Source organism: Lemur catta, chromosome 4 (assembly GCF_020740605.2).
Source record: "Lemur catta isolate mLemCat1 chromosome 4, mLemCat1.pri, whole genome shotgun sequence".
NCBI classification, from domain to species: domain Eukaryota; kingdom Metazoa; phylum Chordata; class Mammalia; order Primates; family Lemuridae; genus Lemur; species Lemur catta.
This window is the reverse complement of record NC_059131.1, coordinates 41516620-41531479: the sequence shown is the minus strand read 5'-3', so window position 1 is coordinate 41531479 and position 14860 is coordinate 41516620. Positions and strand designations below refer to the sequence as shown.

At 41.2% G+C, this 14860-nt stretch overlaps 1 protein-coding gene across 4 annotated transcripts in view; it reads right to left on the bottom strand.

The window, feature by feature from the left end:
* SPTBN1 (spectrin beta, non-erythrocytic 1) overlaps nt 1-14269 on the bottom strand; it is a 192086-nt gene extending 177817 nt beyond the window's left edge. For 2 of the 4 annotated variants that reach the window (XM_045549604.1, XM_045549609.1), the window contains exon 1: nt 14073-14269. The gene's annotated coding sequence lies outside the window, so the exon portion shown is untranslated. Of the gene's footprint in view, nt 1-1878; nt 1922-13345; nt 13410-14072 lie in introns of those variants that run through there. The other 2 variants (XM_045549606.1, XM_045549605.1) reach the window with 2 other exon arrangements.
* Between the last annotated feature and the right edge of the window lie 591 nt (nt 14270-14860).

The following is a 14860-nucleotide window of genomic DNA, read 5'->3' as shown; positions in this document are numbered from 1 at the left end:
TATTGAAAAAAGTGAGAGACTACAGTTATAAAGTTAATCAATTACGAACAAGAATCAAGCCCTGAAAGTGATTCAGCTAGGACAAGATTCCACAGTACAATAACTGATGCCTCTCTGACTTTGCCTCTACAAATGTTTTAGTGTTCGAATATCAATAACTCATATTCAAATGCCTATCAAACATATAAAATATAGGACTTTATATTTATAAAACCTTCAGGGCCCCAATTTTTATTCACACCACAAAAACTATGTATCTTGCAGTGAGTGGGGCAGAGGAACCACAAGTGAAGTTTGGGATAATGTGTTCCTGATTAGTTCAGTAAAACCATTCAAGATAAGATGTTATGGAGAATTATCTTTCTACGTATGCTCATAAGATTTCTTAAGACTGTTGGAACAAAAAAAATAAAAATAAACCGTTAAAATAAAGAGGAAAGCAATCATCTCCATTTCTTGGTAATACATTCAGAGGAGCAATTTTAAGTGAAATGACAAGTTTCGAGATATTTTGTTAACCTGCAGCTATTTTAAGGCAGGCCAAGGCTGCATTAGTGCTTGTCGCACTGCTTGCTCCCAATCTTTTGGCAGTTCTCCAACACATTCCAACTTTTTATGCACAGCCTTACTGGAATCACGTCCCACTTATCTCTAAAGACACACCAAGTAAAATGTTGCCACATTACACAACCAACCTGCCATTTATTCCCATCAGGTCACTCTGTACAAGCTTTGACTAAAGAAAAAAAAATCAGACCACCATCTCTGTGACTGCAGCTTAGTCTAAAAGATCCAACTCATGTTGGTCCCCAAAACAAATACAATACTGCTCAAACTGGGGAGAAATGTTGTGCCTTACTGCTCAAAGAAAGGTTAAGTACTTAGCAACTAAGGAAGAACTGATATCGATGGGAAAAAGCAAGATCAAATCTCAAAAAAGGGACACCCTAACTATAGATGCTAAACCCTAGACAGGCCACCACTGCCTACATTTTGAAGCAGATTATTAATTGGCTGTATTTTAAAGGATAATCTCGGTATTTGATGAGCCCCATTAACTCCATGAAAAGAACAATTTAACATAGCAATACATTTTCTAAAAGTCAGCATACTCTCTGTTAATATTTGGAAAAAACAAAAAAAGTGCTCTTCAGAAACAAACTGGAATGGATAACCACAAGCTGCTACATTCCGTTCTTGCTAAAAAACATATTTAATTAGCACATTTGAGCCTCACGCTCGGCACAGCTGTACAACATTCCAGCGACAGGCCAGCTATTAATACCCTCTTCACATTAAATATCCATTGACTTTAAAAGTCAAGAAGACTGAGTAGCAGTTCTCACATATGACCCACTAAAGATATATTTATTTCACGTGAACAAAAGTTTCCTTTCATAAGAGTGTATAGCTCAGCAGAAATACATGCTATAATTAAGAATAAAAAATGCTATAATTAAGGATAAAAAATACTAACAAAATAATTAAAAATACTAACAAAATAATTCTTCAGAGCTGGATATGTATAGAAAAATTCAACTGACAGACAGGAATAGTTTTCCTCTCGATCAAGACAATAAATTAGTCTGCTCCCTAATTAAACTTTTACCTTTTATGAAGCAAACAAGATTTTTAGAACTACGATGAAAGCTGGTGTTCTTAGTGTCAGGAACACACGCTTCAAAAGCAAAGTAAGTGTTTCAAAATGAGAAATCACCCTGATTATCAGGGAAAGTTAGGAATTCCTTTCACAGTGGGTGTTGATTTAAAAACAAGCAAACATTTTTTGAAAGGAGGGTCCAGTGGAAAAAAAAAAAAGCAAACAAACAAACAAAAAAACCCTACCTTTAAACAAAGAATAAAACACAAGATGCTCACCGGTTTCTTTCCTTCCCAAATGGCATGCAAATCTCAGCTCAGGGATCTAGGTGCTTCCGCAGCCCAGGGAGATAAGTTGGGTATTTAAGGACAGCTAGCAGCATAGAGTTGTCAACCTCACTGTGAGAAGAACCAGGCCCCTTCAGAGAAGTCACCTGACTGATAACTCGACCACAACTCACCTCCCAAAATAGTGACAGGTATTCTCATCGGCTCAGAGGTCCGACTAAGGCTACATTCCAGAGCCCTGCCCTCCCTTAACCTGGGCCACTGGGACCACTCTGGGCACTGCCTGTGCTCACTGCTGTCCCAAGTGTCAAGACCCAACATTTGCAGCTGCCTGGAGGTCAGGTTGAGAACCCTACCCCAGGCTGCAGACAGCCCAGGCACAATAACCATCAAGCATTTCCCTTGAGGGGTTTTGGACGCCTGCAAATAGAATGATTCCCATCACGTTGGGAGTTTCAGAAGAATCCCTTCTGGGGAGCAAGTAAGTCCACCCAGCCCGGCTCAGATTTTTCCCCTAAACTGTGAAAGGAGCCATCACTGGCTTAAACCCAAGAAGAAGGTCATTTGTCACTTTCCTTCTGGGCAAGACTAACAACAACCCCAAAGTGCCTAATGAAAACTGCTGGAAAGGGCTTTCTTTCTCTTCCAATGAAAAGGTATTTCTCCCCTCTTCCTACTCCCTCTTTGCCCTCAGCACATGGGGAAGCCATTTTAGCACCTTTCTCATAAAGAAGCCAAATACCAGAATTAGGGCAACAAAGAGGTGCCAGCAAGTGGCCTTCATCCATCTGATGTCCTAGGGCTTAAAGACCTGGCTTGCATAGTCAAATATGTGTATTGTTTTTTCTTCCTGAAACAGACCCAAAAATGGAATTTTAAAGAATTCAGCTAATACAAAGACCCCAAGAAAGCCGAGCTCTAGTATATGCTTTCAATAGTTACAACCAAACCCGGCCCAGTAAAATTTATTACATTTAAAACCAAGATTATAATAACTACGTCCATTCCATTTGCTACACGTTATGGGGTAGCTCTTTCAAAGACTCTCTGAAACTTGAAGACAAAAGTAAAATCAGATGTTGTCTGAAGCATATGGAGATTTCTCTCAAGGGAATTAATGCAACTCTGATGGGAATTCCTTTCAAAACAAAACAAAAAGCACACATTATCTAATGAGAACTTAATTTCTGGTATTTTTCCACTGAAAAAGACTTTTTATGAGAAAAGAAATATCTATAATAAATTTTGGATTGTCTGTTTGTTCACCATTTTTCTTTAATATCCTACCTCTAAAACAGCTCAGGGCAACAGACAGTATTCCTGCGACAGTTGGAACTATGACCAGTAATCAGATTTTATGTTTTGCCATGCTACATGTATAAACTGTAAGAGTGATAAACATCATCATGTGATTATATAAACTTTTAAAACCTTACATCTTTAGTCAAAGATTTAAGAATTCGCCATTACTATATATTTGTAAGGTGAAGAAATACGCACAGACGGGGAAAAAAAGCTTATAGGGAAAACACCAAAACGCTAACTGCATGTTTCTGGGGTCATGGTCTTTGTGTTCATCTTTATTGTCTGTATGACCTACAATAAACATCTATTATTTTGGTAATAAAAAGATGTTTTTAAAAATATTGTTGTATTTTTGTTATAATGATTTTATGCTTATTTATGCCTTGATGAAGGTATATATTCTTCATAAACCATTCAAAAAAACCCATATAAACTGTATATATTAGCAGACACTGCCAAAAATTCAGGGATTATAAAGTGGTAAAAAAAAACTATTTTATAATAACTTTTAAGGTTATTGTAATTCAATATAAAAAGCACAACTATGCTACAGGTTAAAAAATACAGTGGAAAATGTTTAAATACCATATAGCAAAATAAATAAGCATTGTTTTAAAGAAGAATCTGGGGTTTTCTTCCCCTTTAAATAAAAGGGAAAATGGTCCTCCCCCCCAAAAGGGTCTATCCCACCCCAAGACTCTGTACAGCTGGTAAAGAACATTCCAGAAAAATGTGCAGCCCTAGAGCATTTAGATTTGGCCTTGAGGCAAACACATTAGAACAAAAATTATCCCTGAAACTGCCACCCAGGAGGACAGGGAAACAAGAAACTGCACCCACAGCCAAGGGCAGGAACCATCAGAGGCTGATGTCCTGCACGATGTTTTTGTCAGGCTCCCTTGTGGCCCGGTTCCGACATCTTTTCCCAGACTCCACGGAAGTAATGAAACGCTAAAGCTGTAGCAAAATGCACATTTAAACAAGAAATGAAAAATGCTTTTGAAAATTTCAGTGTCCTTTACACGTTCATTATTAATATTGCTTTTCTATAAGTTCTGATAGAAAAAATTTGAACAGGTATATGTGAGGGTACATTTAGCTGATTAATCATTTTATTGATTAATTTTTATCCAACTAAAATGAGGTTTGCTCTGGTGTATTAGGATATTTTTTATAAAGAGCAAGAGTTTATTATGTATTTCCCAACATTTGGAAAATATGGAGAGATGGAAATCTGAAATCCATCACCTAGAGATAGCTGTTAACAGGCTCATGAGCTTTCTGAGCATAAACATATTTAAATACACAAAGTACACACTGAACACATATATTTTGTTTTTTTTTTTTTTTGAGACAGAGTGTCGCTTTGTTGCCCGGGCTAGAGTGAGTGCTGTGGCGTCAGCCTAGCTCACAGCAACCTCAAACTCCTGGGCTTAAGGGATCCTACTGCCTCAGCCTCCCGAGTAGCTGGGACTACAGGCATGTGCCACCATGCCCGGCTAATTTTTTTTATATATATATTTTAGTTGGCCAGATAATTTCTTTCTATTTTTAGTAGAGACGGGGTCTCACTCTTGCTCAGGCTGGTCTCGAAATCCTGACCTTGAGTGATCCACCCGCCTCGGCCTCCCAGAGTGCTAGGATTACAGGTGTGAGCCACCTCGCCCGGCATGAACACATATATTTTGAAAGAATAAACTCTACTATATTATATATCATTCTAAAGTTCATCTTGTTGATCAGTTGGGTAAATATCTATAGTTATGTTCTAATACATATTTTACTGCCTAACTAGAGTCTTCAAATTTGTGTATTAAAAATCCAAACTGACAGGGAACTCTAGATTCTAGAGCTATCAAACGGTTCTAAAAATCATTTAGGTGTTTGCTCTCACAGTTGAGAGTTTATTAAGAATGGAATTATGACTCCTTTAAACAAGGGTCAAGTTTAAAGCAATCTTGGAATGACAGCATCTTACTTTCATATCTCAAAGCACAATTAATCCTGGAAGCCTCCTCAAACACCATTTACTTAAAGTTCATGGCAGAAAAAATGCAAAATTCATGGAAATAAATTAGTTAATTTTTGTAAGCTACATTTTACAAAGTTTCAATGCAGTTAAGGACTTGGACAATAAAACAGAAAAGTACTATTTCCTCTCAAACATATCCTCTATCAGCTAAGGACAACTTCACTCATTCATGGGACTCACTTTCAGAACATTGTCTCTATAAAATTCCCCATTTAAAAAGTCTTAAAATAGCCCTTTGTTTTCCTTCATGGTAGAGATTACTCAATCACACACACTTCTCTCTCTCATTTATGTGATATATGTATATATATACACACACATATAAAAGATATGTATGATATACACATATTTGTATATATATATCATATATAATATGCATTGTATAAGAATTCCTTTTCATACAAAAAAGGAAGGATATCATTAAGATTAGTTCCTCCCAATCTTAGCCTACAGTATTACCAAATGCTAAGAAACCATTCATTCTAAATAAATCTAAATCTAGAGTGATTTTATTTTAAAATGTTCACTTGGAATTGTATCTACATTTCTTACCAATTTCAATGAAACATGATGGTCTAATGGTCACAAAATTAGCTCCCAGCAGCAGTGTTTGGGCTTCCATAATTGAGAACAAGCATGTCACGTCACAGAATTCCACTGCTCTCTCCGTTCAAGTGTGGAGATTGGAAATACCAAAGAACACTGGTCTTCCCCACTTTTTAAGCTGACCCAGATTAATGTAGAGAATCAAGTTAGCATTTCAATAAATTTGAATGCTCTAATTTCTCTCAGGCCTATACTGTTAAGATGCTGACTCTGTCATTTTACCACTGCTCTTAGAAAAAAATACAGAGAAGGAAAGATAGGACAATCTTTTGGAATTTTAAACTATTCCTTAATAATGATCTATAATCGGCCAGATTTACTTTTTTCTTTCCTTTTCTAAAATTAAAATTTTTAAGTGTTGATTGCTTTTTTGACTATTAAAAAATGACAGGCATGAATATCTACTATATTATTTATTATATTCTATTGTGAAATATTTCAAAACTCAAAATGAGAAACATTATGTCATAGGAATTTCCTTTCATACAAGAAAGGAAATCACCCATCAACCCACCATTCAAACCAAACCATTAACATTTTAATGTATTTCCTTCCAATCTTTTACTTAACATATACAAAGCTGGGACTATACTGCATTATGCAGCTTTGCATACAGATATTTCCACTGAACATGATATTGTTAGCATTTTCCAAACCATTATTTTAAGCACTATATTGAATTCCACCCTGTAGCTATGCCATAATTTATGTGATTATGTCTCATAACATTTTTGCTTTTTCACTATTAATATTGCTAAGAAAATCCTTCTTTAAAAGCTTCTGTTCCTATTTTTAATTATTTCTTTAGGTTACAGAATTACATGTGGAATTTTAATTCAAAAGGTATAAACACTTAAAGTTTCTGTTACACATATAACTCAGCTGTTTCCCACTAAGTCTGTATTAATCCAAATACTCTCCCAGTAGGTGATACAGAACTACTGTCTCACAGCAGCCCAGAGAGCATTATCTATCCACCAATTTAAGTGGAAAAATTAATCTATTGTTATAATTTGTGTTTCATATACTGGTGGGTAAATGAAAACTTAATGTACTTACGTATACTTAATAGAGTTATTGGCCTCCTTGATTTCTTCTTTTATGAAGTATCTGTTCCTATCCTTTCCCCAGATACTAGTGTTTTACGTTTTCTTATTTGTTTATAAAATACGTATTTATTAATCAGGTTTTCCTTTCCTGTTATTTTGACATGATGTATAAGGGACAAGTTTAATATAGACTGAACTTGGCATTATTTATCTAAATGATTATTATTTGCTGGAATGTATCTTTTCTGAACAATCAAGCTACTTATTTGAAAGAAAACATAAAATTGAGACAAACTATGTAAAAATTCCACATTTCAAAATCATTAAAATGTATTGTGATAGGTACTGAATATCTCATTTAGCTTCAGCAATCCTATGTGATAGGTACTCTCATTACCCCCATTTCACAGGTGAAGGTGCCCAGGCACACAGAGAGGTCTCAGCAGTTTGCCTAACATCACTTAGGGTGTGAGTGAAGTGATGGGGTCATACAACTGGAGAGCCTAAAGCTAAGGCCAGGGACCTCTCCATCCCAAGGCCTCCATCAGCCTGTCTAGCTATGACCTCTCTCCAGCTCCACTGAGGGTTACCCTGGAAGTTCAAACTCAACATGTTTAAAACAAAACTAATTTTCTTCCCAACCAAATATCCATTCATGCCCTTGACTTGTCTATTTCCCTTATCATCAACTATTCTCTTTGTCATAATTTAGATTTGAAATCTTTATTGCCTTAGCTCCTCACTCACTAGATCCACTTCCCATCTGCTCACTTTACTAATTGGCACAGCACTGGGCCTTCACACCCTTTCTCCCATCTCCCTCCTCCTTCTCCATCCCTTGGCCACCACTGTAACTTGCTCCCTTAACTTCTGGACCTCTATAATCTCCTCCCTCCTACCTCCTTGCTTCTAGTTTCTTCCTGTTTCACTGCATTCTGAACATTATCTACGTGATAAGTTACTCAAATATCTTATAATCATAGAATTTAGAAGCGTATAGGATCTTAAAAACTGAGTGCCAGATTCAATCAATTGATAGTTATTGCCTAGAACACTGTGTTGACAATGTTACTGAGGCTCTCTCTCCACTCAGTGGAAAGAGTACCATGATTGATTATCAGTGTCTGCCAGGAAGAGAAGCGAGTGATGCTACATGCCATGTTTTAACTCCACTATGATTTCATTTAAGTCTTTCATTTTATAAAATTAGATCTGAGACCAGAGGGTTAACGGTTTGCCAAAGTCACACATGGGTCAGTAAAACGTCTTTTATTTTCTGGGTACAGTATATAGAACATATTCTGTATACTAGAGTATGTAAGTCCTTGGATTCAGGAACTAATTCTTATTCAACTTTAAGCCAGCCCATACCACCATCACAACTTCAAGTCCTGGTGAGGGAATGTATCCAATAATTATTTATCAAATAAAAAAAATATTGCAAAGTCTTCTCAGAGTAGCAGCAACGGGAGAACATTAATGGTATAAATGCTTAATGGTCAAAAGAGCTGTTTACCAAGAAATATAATTATATATTTTTTAACAACTAGGATCTAAACTAATAGTTTCCAATAAGTGGTCTTTACAGACTGTGTTAATCAAAATATAAATTTCATTGGTAATACAGCCTTTAAAAAAATAAAAGCAAGAATAAGCTGTTTAATAACTCTTTTGACATAAAAATGTTTAGTTTTCAAAAAGCATACCAAAAGGGATCAGGTCCATATAGCTTAGGCAGTCCCAAGAGAAAAGAATGAAACTGTTATCAACTAAACACCTACTATGTACCTTGCACTGTACACTACTATCTCATAATAACTGTATGAGAAAGTAATATTGTTTCTAGTTTTCTGATAAGAAAACTGCTCTTTTAACTAGCTCCAGACTAGTACCTAGCTGTAGCCACATGGCTAGCACACTATAGCATTAGGATTTGGTCCCAGACCTGTTTTAACTCCAAAACCAATGTTCTTTCCAAACTAAGGAAAAGTTTTCTGCAATAATAAAAATGATTCTCACAAACCTCAAAGGACAAAAACTGGTTATAACTCTATTAAAATTACAAATGACTGATCATCAGAAGAAACCATGGAGTTTTTTTTTTTTTTTAAAAAAAAAAACCACAACTAGGAGATAATTTTTGCAACACATATAATCCACAAGGGATTAGTAGACATCTACATATAGAACTTCTACAAATCAATAACAAAAAAATCCAAAAGAAAAACAGGCAAAAGTCTGAAAGGGCACTTCACAGAAGAAGGAACCCAAATGGTCAATAATATAAATACTCAACCTGGGGAAAATGCAAATAAAAAGCACAATGAGATAATATCTCACAAATATCAACTGGACAAGATTTTCAAGTTGGGTAAATGATGTACTGGCAAGGTTGTGGGACAATCATAACACTTACACACAGATAGTGGGAACACAATCAGTAAAACCACTTTGAAAAAACAGTTTTGCATTCTCTATTAAGGTTGATACACATGACCTGTAATTCAGCAAATTTCATTCCTTAGAGAAAGAGAGAGAATGTGTGTTTGTGTCTCCACATATATACCAAAAGACATGTACTACCACCACTCACAGCAGCCCTTTTACAATATTAATAGCAGAAAACTGGAATCATCCCAAATCTCCATCCACGGTAGAATGAATAAATCAGTCACGATAGACTACTACACAGCAGTGAAAGTGAATGAACTACAGCAACAAAATGGATGAATCTTGGGAATATAATGTTCATCTAAACTGCAAGTCATAGAAAAATGCATAAAGTATAATTTTATTTATATAAATTTTAAAAACATACAAAATCAAATAGGATTTTTTTATTAATAAAAAGAATAGACCATAGAGAAGGGAATGATAAGCCCAAGATTCAGGATAGGGGTTGTTTCAGATGGGATGATAGAGTGGCTCTGAATGTATGATAAGGTTTGTTAGGTGGTCACTATCTGACTGTCCACTGGTTTGTAATTCTTTAACATTTATTTTGGGAACATTATTTTGTATCTACTAATTACTTAATAAAAAACAACTCTAAGAAAAGAATGGACCAGAAAGGCAGTACAGTGAATACACCAGGTGACAGAAAGCAAGACGCCAGAGAAGAGCAGAGGGGACCCTGAGCCCTGGGCTTAGCTTCCTGGACTACAGTGTTGCTGCCTCAAAGCCAATGCCTTCTTATGGGGGGGGGGGTTGTTTTCAACTTTAGAGGTGTTTTAGAAAAGAACCTAAGACACTGATTAATCTAAATAAACTACAGTAAATAGGACTCTTCTACCTAAAGATTAAAGTAGACCTTTATAAAGTAATTCTGTATTAAACAAATAATTTACAGTGAGTGCATCACTTTCCTCACCACCATTTAGTGACTCAAGAAAAAAAATGAGCTGATACTTCTGCAAAAGAAAAGAAGAAAGGAAGACAAAAGAAAGAACCTTTTGATACTGAGGTCCCTTAGCTGAAGGAGTAGAGCACAGTTTAAATTAATATGCATAAAATTATGTAGGAGTCTCATTAAAATGCAGATTATGACTGGGTCAGTCTGGAATGAAGCCTAAGACTCTGCATTTATAACAAGCTCCCAGGTGATTCCAAGGTTGGTGGTCCATGAACCTCACTATGATAGCAAAAGACATGAAAGTATCTCCTCCAGAGATGTTTAAAGATTAGTAATATGGGTGTATCTAATTAGGATAAGTTAGTTTTATCTACCTAGTAGAAAAAAAATTTACAATTTTCTTTCTACACTACATAAACTTGAATATAACACAACTGTTGCCAGAAAAATTACAGTACTAAAGTAAGTCTTTTGCAAGGAAAAGATGCTTTGAGAAAAAGCAAAGACTGAAAACTTCCAAGAGAAATCCATGAGATGCTTTATTCACTTCCACAGATCTACAAAGGTAGCTTTTCTAACAGGGGTCTTAGCCCTTTCCTTATGGAAGAATAGTTTGCGTTCCCAATAGTGTCTCAGGGAGAAACCAGGGCTACCATAAAGGAAGTTCGCAGAACAATAAATAAACTCGATTATAACAAAGATGGTGGTCAAGGCCCAACATAATTAGAAGAACATCATATATCACTACATGTAAAAAAGGGGGGGGCCTAAAAGTTTAAGAAAATGATCTTAAAATGAAAAGCTTAAATGATTTCAGCAAAAACCACATGCAATGATTTCCGCTCATCATGTCTATGTTTGTTTAGTGGTAGTAAAATACATCCATCTCAAAATGTACTTCCACGTGTAAAGTCGTATTTTCATACATTGAGACAAGGCAACCACTCCACAAACTCTTCCAGGAAACTCTGCCAATGCCAAGTCCCTGCTCGGGATGTGTCACAAATAGAGTAAGGTCTTCTCACTTGCTCCTACAACATCACAGACAGTTGTTACTTACCTTACCCAAGACAAGCTCTTCACAAAAAACCTCAACTGGGGAGATGACCAAGTGACAGCAGTTGCTTCACTGCCCTAATGTTTCCTCATTCTCTCACATGAAGGTTTTGGTCACCCCAAGCACGAAAGAGTTACAGAGAGCTTAACCCATCAGAATTCTACACCTGGTATGTATGTATGTCGGAACAGCTGAACCTGCTGCGAAATCAACACAGGATATTTCTTACAACATAGTAAATCCAAAAACGTCTGGATGATCCATGTGAACAAATGCCAACAAAAATCTATATGCAACACGATTTTAATATAACCAGCACGCCGTTGAAGCCCAAATCCAAAAAGTTCCATATTATAATGGCCCTTATTAGAAAAACTCAAAATAATCCACATATACTACATAATTTACATGCAGTTCTACTCTGTGGAGCCACACAAAAATCAAATGCCACTAACTTGGATTCGTTAGAGATTTTAAAAAGTAAAAGCAGGCACGCCCTTGACTTTGAAACACTGACCTTTCTTTCTAGTTAGCATACTGAAATTTCCTTTTTCACCTACACATTTTAGGAGAGCCTGGGTTGACATTTGAAACATATCCCATTTGCCATCCCACACTGAATAAGTGAACTACAGAAATGGCATTTAGAAGAGAAATTCCCTGTGTACTAGCCAGTCTAAACACGAGAACATTGGGAACCATCTCCTTCTAACTAGATACCAGCCAAGAGGACTTGGTGGTCTAACCTTCTCAACCCCCTACCTAGCCATATCTATTAAAAAATGTGTACAAAAAAATTATATGTACACAAACATAAATGCAGTTGTTACCATCATAATCCCGTTAGTCAAGTCTGGAGACTTAACTTGGCTATCAATAGAATTCTGAATAACAAGTTATCATCCATCATGATACTCAATTGCCTGATAATCTTTAATAAAGATTCCAAATATATAATTGTACTTGACTTACAAAAAAAAGCAAACGATGAAAACAAAGCAAATACAGGTTAAAGGAATCATCTACCATCCATTTAAAAACTAAAACAACCTGAAAGTTAATATTTTTATAAATGTCTCAGGCACATAAAAGCTAAAATACATTAATCATTTCATTTTAACAAATGGTCTCCTACAGGAAAAATTCACATTTAGTATTAACCCAAGACAGACGACATACTATAATGTCATAGCTGTGAAGGTCCAATAATAAACACCAACTTTTCACACATAAAGAAATCGATGCACAGCTGGGTTGTGGTGACAGATCACGGGTGATCCTCAGAAAGACGCTGCGACTCCCCTCACAGACTGCACCACTGCCTCCGCACCCCGCTGGGCCCTGTCCTTCCTGCAGCCCCTCCCTTGGTCGGGGATCAGATTCCGGTCCGCATCCGCAGGCCGGTTCCCTCTGCCCGCATTAGCGCTGCAGGGCGCCCCTTCGTCCGAGCCCTGCCCAACAGGAGGGGCAGGAGGGGTCATCCCAAAAGAGAAGACTTGCTCCCCTCTCACAACTAGGTGACCTGGTCCTCCTGACGCCACATCCAGCTGAGGCAGCACGACAAGGTAGAAGCAGCTCCAGGCCTCGACCAAGGGCAGCCCCGGGCCTGGGTGGGGCCGGGCGGGGGCCGCAGGCGCCGGGTGGCCGTGCCAAGCCCCGCCAGCGGGAACCCGGAGAAGCTGCGATACTGCTGCATTGTGCTGCATCACGGCGAGGGCACCGTGAGCCATCCATCTTGCCAAAAAAGCACATCCCCGCCCAAATAAACCCCACCGAATCCATTTTTCTCCTCCGCCGAAACACCCCACACTCGCCCTCTCCTCACCTACTATCAGGCCTGGCTTTTGATTGGAAAGATAATGGGCAGCGGTTTGCGGACTGATGATCCCCAGCCCCCCCCATCTGATGGCAGCACTTGGCACCTTTCCTATCACAAAAACAAAGAGAAGCCCCCCCGAAAAAAGAGGGCCGTGGACGAGGTGTGGGGATGAGGACGAGAGGGGCTTCCAGCCCGCCTCCCCAAGGCAGGCCCGGAGGGTCCCCGCGCTGGTACAAACCTGTTGAGGAGAGGGTGGCAGGAGCTGAAGGGCGGGCGCAGCGGCGGCTCCGCGCCCGCAGGCGGCTCACGCCCAGCCCTGGGAGAGGGGGAGCGGCAGGGAGGGCGGGGGGCGGGCGCAGTGGGGAGCGAACGCGAGGAGGGGCGAGGGCGGGGGGACGCGGGGCTGCCGCCTCCGGCTCAGCTGCAGCGCGGCGCAGCCGGGACCACGCCTGGCCGCATCCCCGGTACCGTTACGCGCCGAGCCCGGCCCTGTCAACGCCGCCCCCGCTCTCCACCCGCCGGCCAGGGGGAGGGCACCTGAAAATAGACCCTCCTGGTTGCCCACTCCACACCCACCTCCGCGCCAGGAGCCGCTGCACCCGGCCAGAGGGAGGAGGCAGAGTAGACAGGGAGGAGGAATAGGCGCTGCTGCGCCGGGGATGCGGCCGGGCGGCTGCGGTGCACACAGCTGGTCTGCGGCCGCCTCACTGCGGGGCCGGGCGCCCCTCGCCCCGCATCACCCGAGTACTAACAAGCACCGGAGACCCAGGCTCCCCGCGCCGCCCCCGCCCGGGCTCTGCAGCCTCCCTGCCCCCACGCCGCTCCCCGGGTGCAGGGCAGCGGCGGGCAGCGGCGTCCTTCGGCCCAGGGCCCGCACCCCTCCTCCCGCCCGCCAGCCACCGCGGAGCCCGCCCGGAGGCAGCCCCAGTGAGTTGGCATCTTCCTGCCTCGGGCCCCCTACCTACCTCCCGGGGATGGGGTGGGGGCGCCGGGGTCCCGTCCTCCTCCCGCTCCTCGGCGGCCGGGCGGGTGGGCCGGGAGGCGACTCCGCGGGGCTGTCCGCGGCTGGGGCCGGGGCTCACAGGACGGGACCGGTGGGCGCTGCCGCGCGGGGCTGCGCGCTCGCTCCGGGAGGAGAGGCAGCCGAGGGAGGGACTGGAGGAATCCGCAGCCTGCACGGCAACAGCTGCACTGATTCCGGGGGCTGGGCGGGAGCGCGGGGGGTGGGGGGAGGAGGGGAGGAGGCAGCAAGCAGGGAGGGGGCGAGGGGCGGGGAGAGGGAGCGCGGGCGCGGCGGGCACGCGCATACACACGCGCGCGCGCACACACGCTCTCTCCCGCACGCCCTCCGCCCTCTTTCTCGCCTCTCCCTCCCCGCCTTTGGCCTGCGCTCGGCGGCTGTTGCGAGTCCCACAGCCGCCCACCCAGCGCCTGCTCAGGCGAGAGCCGAACCGCGGCGCGTCCACGCTCCTTGAAGCCGAGGCTCTTCCGCGGCCTGGCCGGGATCTCACCCCCAGCGGCGGGGACTGACCACGGCTGGCCAGGACGGGGTGGGCACCACTGCTGCCGCCACCCTGGCAGGACAATAGGGGCTTTGTCCCCACAGCTGGCGAGGGCCAATTTCACGTTTAATTTGAGGCTAATTCGATTATCGCCATGGAAAGGGGCGGCCTAATTTTCTACGTGACTTGAGCAGCCTCTTTTCGTCCTTGATGTTTGCCTTTGGAGCGCGGGAGAGAAATGTGTTTGGGGA